The sequence below is a fragment of the Belonocnema kinseyi genome, chromosome 7 (genome assembly GCF_010883055.1).
Source record: "Belonocnema kinseyi isolate 2016_QV_RU_SX_M_011 chromosome 7, B_treatae_v1, whole genome shotgun sequence".
NCBI classification, from domain to species: domain Eukaryota; kingdom Metazoa; phylum Arthropoda; class Insecta; order Hymenoptera; family Cynipidae; genus Belonocnema; species Belonocnema kinseyi.
In genome coordinates, this window is record NC_046663.1 from 18,557,824 (window position 1) to 18,563,823 (window position 6,000).

Below are 6,000 nucleotides of genomic sequence, written 5' to 3' on the forward strand. Positions count from 1 at the left end.
TAATCGTTTATAATTGGAAATTTAACTGTTTGGTTAGAAATTCGTCTTTTGTCGTAGAATAATAATATTTTTTTGTGAAAAATTTTGTTTTCTTTGAAAATTCATTTTGTAGGTTTAAAATTCAACTATTTTCTTGAAAATAAAAAATGAATTATTAATAATAATAAATAAATAATCTAATGTAAATAAATATAATATATACATTTTAAATAATAATACATTTTTTGTTGTTAAAAATCAATTTTTTAACTGAAAAATTAACTATTTTCTTGCAAACTCGGCTTATTTTTTATTTGAAAGTTCCAGTTTGTTAGCGTATAATTTGTTTAGCTGAGAATTCATCATTTTGGTTGAAGATTGAAGAATTATCTTGAAAATCAATTTTTTTCTTAAAAATTAATTATTTTCACTAAAAATATAACTATTTCATTTTTTGTTGAAAATTCAATTTTCAGGTTGAAAATTGAACGTTTTTTCTTGAAAATTCGTTTTTTGTTTAAAAATCATTTTTTAACTTAAAATTTACCTATTTTATTTTTGGTTGACAATTTATCGGCCTTAATTTAACATACGTACATTGCTATTTTTAAAGAAAATCTTATTAAAAATGCCTTTTTTTTAAATTAATTTTTTCTAAATAAAAATGTTACTATTTTCATTGAAAATGGATACTTTTTAGTTAAATATTCAACTATTTCGTTAAGATTGTATGCAATTTGTTGAAAATTAATTTTTTTGTAAACAAATACTTTTCTTATTTGAAAATTGAACTATATTGTGTAAAATTAGTTTTTTTTTTCTGTCACAATTTATTATTTTGAACTGAAAATCAACTACTTCATTTTTGGATAGAAATTTATCGTTTTTAGCTCAACATTTAACTATTTCGTAAAAATTTCACGTATTTTGTTAAAAATTCTTCTTTTTTACTGAAAAATTAATCTTCTTGTTTAAATGCGTTTTTTGAATAATTGTTTAAAATGAAAATGTAATTATTATATTTTTGCTTGACAATTTTTTTTGTCGAAAATTCAACTTTTATGTTAAAAATTAATTTTTTCTTTATGAAAGATTTATATATTGAATATTATTAAATATTATTTAAATATTCGTTTTTTTAGTTGAACATTAATTTCTTTTTAACTAGAAATTTTACGTTTCTATTTTTTAAAGAAAATTTATCGTTTTTAGTTGAAAATCCCATTTGCTGAGGTAAAATTAATTTATTTGGTTAAAAAATCGTCTTTTTTGTGGGAAATTAATATTCTTAATTAAAAATTCAACTTCTTGGTTGAAAATTTAACTACATTAAAAAAAAATGTTATACATTGGAGAGTCATCTCTTTGGCTGAAATATTAACTATTTTGTAGAAAATTTGTTTTTTTTTGTTGTTCAAAATAAATTTCTTTTTAATTGAAAATTAAACTAATTTATTTCGTTAAAAATCGTATTTTTTGGCAGGAAATAAGAATCTTCTTAGTTAAAAATTCAATTATTTCGTTAAAATTCCATTTATTTTGTTTAAAAAATATTGTTTTTTTTTAGTAGAAAGTGAATATTCTTCGTTGAAAATTCAACTTCTTGGTTGAAAGTTGAACTACTTCGTTAAAAATTTATTTTCTAATTTAAAAATAAATCTCTTTGGTTAAAAAAATAAACATCTTATTAAAAATGCCTTTTTTTAAATTAATTTCTTTCTAAATAAAAATTTTACTATTTTTCATTGAAAATGGATACTTTTGAGTTGAATATTCAACTATTTATTTGAAATCGTATGCAATTTGTTGAAAATTAATTTTTTTGTAAAAAAAAAATAATTTTCTTAGTTGAAAATTGAACTATATTGTAGAAAATTATTTTTTTTCTTGTCTCAATTTATCTTTTTAACTGGAAATTTTACGTTGTTATTTTTGAAAAAAATTTATTGTTTTTGTTAAAAATCCCATTTGCTGAGGTAAAATTAATTTATTTTGTTAAAAAATCGCCTTTTTTGGTAGGAAATTAATATTCTTAATTAAAAATTCAACTTCTTTGTTGAAAATTGAAAGAAAATGGTTAGAAAATTAATCTTCTTACTTGAAAATTCGACTTCTTGGTTGTCAGTTGAACAACTTTGTTAAACATTGCTTTTAAGTTTTGAATTTCTTTTATAAGTTTCTTTGGCTGAAAAATTATATATTTTATTGAAACTTAATTTTTTTTTTTGTTAAATATATTTCTTACGAATTGAAAATTTTGGTGTTCTATTTTTTATTGAAAATTGATATTTTTAGTCAGCAATTCAATTCTTTCGTTAAAATTCCATGAACTGATTTTTTAAAAATTAATTTTATTAGTTAAACTTTTCTTTTTTGTTAAAAATTGGTTTTCAACTGCAAATTAAACTATTCTATTTTGACTAAAAAACGGATCGTTTTTAGTTGAAAATTATATTTGTTGGTTAAAAATTAATGCATTTTGTTGAAAAATTGTTTCTTTTATTATTTAAACATTAAACTATTCGGTTAAACATTAACTTCTGTTTTTTAAATAATTTTTTGTCTTAAAAATTCAACAAGATTCGTCTTTTTAGTTTAAGAATGCATAATTTTTGTTTTAAACTACAACTTTTTGGTTAAGAACCAATTTCTTTTATTTGAGGGTTCAAATTTTTATTGGAAATTCATCTTTATTGGTAGAAATATCAACTAGTTACTTTTCTATTGACAATTTAAATCTGCTGCAAAGAATTTTTAAATTTGGCGCTACTCTACGAGACCACGATTTACGTGACCACCGACATCAATACAACGACTGTCTAACCTAACCTGGTTTCGGGAAACTGGACTTTTTGAGGTTAGGTGGATTTTCTTTTTCACATATACGGCATTTAATCCTGCGTAATTGATTAATTGCTGAAAATAATGGTTACATTTCATGATCAATTTGATGTCACACCTCGTGAGAAAAAAATTATTGAAGAAAAAGCTGCCCGCCGGCTAGAACTTCGAAATGAATATCTCAAAAAGTATCACAACCCTTTCAAACCCAATGAAGGTTGTCTGGTGAGTACTTTTCTAATAAATAATTTGCTTTTTCTTTAATTAAATCGTTTAATTCAGATTATTTTCTTCACTAAACTAATTAATTTTATATTCCCTTTTAATTCGCCCATTTTAAGGAATTCTTTTTTTGTTGTTACGTAACTTATTATTCTCATTATATTTTATTTATTATAAAAAAATATTTAAGGAATTAATGAAAAAGTAGATCGACCGCAAACTATTTTACACTTTTTTCAAAGCGATGTCAATATTTTGATACCAAATAAGTCAATTTTCACCCAGATAATTAAATTTTAAAATAAGAAGACTAATTTTTTTTACCGAAAAAGAAGAATTTTCAACAAAATACATAATTTTTTAACCAAATAGCTGAATTTAAAATCAAGACTAATTATCCACTCAAAAGTTAAAAAAAGAAATACAAAACTGTTGAATTTTCAAGGAAAAATACTAATTTCCTACAAAACAGTTGAATTTTCAACAAAATAGTTAAATTTTCAGATGAGAACATTATTTTTTAAGAAAATAAAAATTAAATTTTACGGAAGTACAACTTTCAACCTAGGAGTTGAATTTTCAACTTAAAAATATGAATTTTCAAAAAAAATGTAATAGTTGATATTTCAACAACAAAAGTTCCTTTTTTAACTAAAAAAATAATTTTTACATAAAAAAAAATTTTTAATAAATTTGTTCAATGTTCAACGGAACAAAAAAAAAAGAATTTTCGATTCAAAATATAATGTTTGATATATCAAAAACAAAATATTTCAATTTAAAATAAATTGCAATATAAAAAATCATAATTTTCAACAAAATAGTTGAATCCTCAAATAAAAAAGATTATTTTTCAACCAAATTGTTGGATTTTTAATAATAAAATTTTGATTTTCTACAAAAAAACGACGAAATTTCAACCTAATTGTTGAATTTTTAGTTTGACAAAAGGTGGCTTTTCAACTAAAAATGTAATAAATAAATTTTGATTAAAGAGAATTAATTTTCGATAAGAAAATTACTTTATACCAAAAATCAAACGATTTTTCAACTAAAATGATGAATCTTAAAAAAAAAGAAATATTAAGAAAGTAGTTCAGCTTTCAACCGATAAGTTGAATTTTCAACAAAAAAAATATAATAGTTAACATTTCAAGAAAAAAAATATCGTTTTTTACCAAACAGTGTAATTTTTATTTAAAAAAAATAATTCTTAGACCTAAAAAGAAAAACTTTAACCAATTTGTTTAATTTTCAACAACAGAAAATGAATTTTCGATTAAAAATATAATAGTTGATATTTCAAAAAGAAAATGATTAAATTAACAAAATAAAAAAAATTTCTAATAAAATACAATATTATTTATCCAAAAGTTAATAATTTCAAAAAAAAATGTTGAATCCTCAACCAAAACAAATTAGTTTTCAAACAAAATTGTTGCATTTTTAAGCAAAATAATTTTTTTTTCTACTAAAACAATACGAATTTTCAACCTGATAGTTGAATTTTTAGTCTAAAAAAAGAAGAAGTTTAAACCAAAAATGGAATAGATAAACTTTCATTAAAGGGAATTATTTTCAATAAAAAAATTATTTTTTATCAAAATTAAAAGGATTTTTCAATTAAAATTATGAATTTTCAACAAAAAAATAATCAAATATTAAGGAATTAGTTCAACTTACAACCAAGAAGTTGATATTTCAACAAAAAAGTTCATTTTTTAACCAAACAGTTTAATAGTTATTTTAAAAAAGAATGTTTATACCCAAAAAGGAAAATTTTAACAAATTTGCTCAATTTTAAACAAAAAAAATTATTTTTCGATTAAAAATATAATAATTAATATTTCAAAAACAAAATATTTCAATTTAAAAATAAAATACAATATATCGTAACCAAAAAATAATCATTTTCAGCAAAATAGTTGAATCCTCAACAAAAACAGATTAATTTTAAGAAAAATGTCATAGTTGACATTTCAAAAATTAAATTTCATTTTTTAACAAATAGTGTAATTTTTATTAAAAACAAAATGTTACACCCCTAAAGGCAAACTTTAACATAGTGGTTCAATTTTCAACAAAAAAAAATGAATTTTCGTTGAAAAATATAATATTTGATATTTACGCCTAAAAAGAAATTGTTTAACAAATTTGTCCAATTTAAAAAAAAAATTATTTTTCAATTAAAAATTTTTGTTTCAAAAACAAAATATTTCAATTTTAAATAAATTGCAATATAACAAATAATAATTTTCAACAAAATAGTTGAATCCTCAAACAAAAAAAGATTATTTTTCAACCAAATTGTTGCATTTTTAAAAATAAAATTTTGATTTTCTACCAAAAAAAAAAAAGAATTTTCAACCTAATAGTTGAATTTTTAGTCTAAAAAAAAGATCAATTTTTAACTAAAAATTCACAAAATAAACTTTCGTTAAAAATAATTAATTTTCAATAAAAAAAAGATGAATTTTCAAAAAAAAAAATTTAATAGTTGATATTTCAACAACAAAAGTTCATTTTTTAATAAACAGTGTAATTTTCATTAAAAAAAAATTTTGCACCCAAAAAGGAAAGCTTTAACAAAGTGGTTCAATTTTCAACCAAAAATATGAATTTTCGATGAAATATATAATAGCTGATATTTCAAAAACAAAAAATTGTTGCATGTTTAACAAAAAAATTGTTTTTCTACGAAAAAAATACGAATTTTCAACCCAATAGTTGAATTTTTAGTTTTAAAAAAAATCCATTTTTAACTCCAAATTAAATAAATAAAACTTCATTAAAGAAAATTAATTTTCAATAAAAATTATTTTACCCCGAAATAAAGCGATTTTTCAAATAAAAAATGAAATATTAAGAAAGTAGTTCAATTTTCAACCAATAAGTTGAATTTTCAACTTAAAAAGATGAATTTTCATCAAACAAAAAAATGTAATAGTTGATATTTCA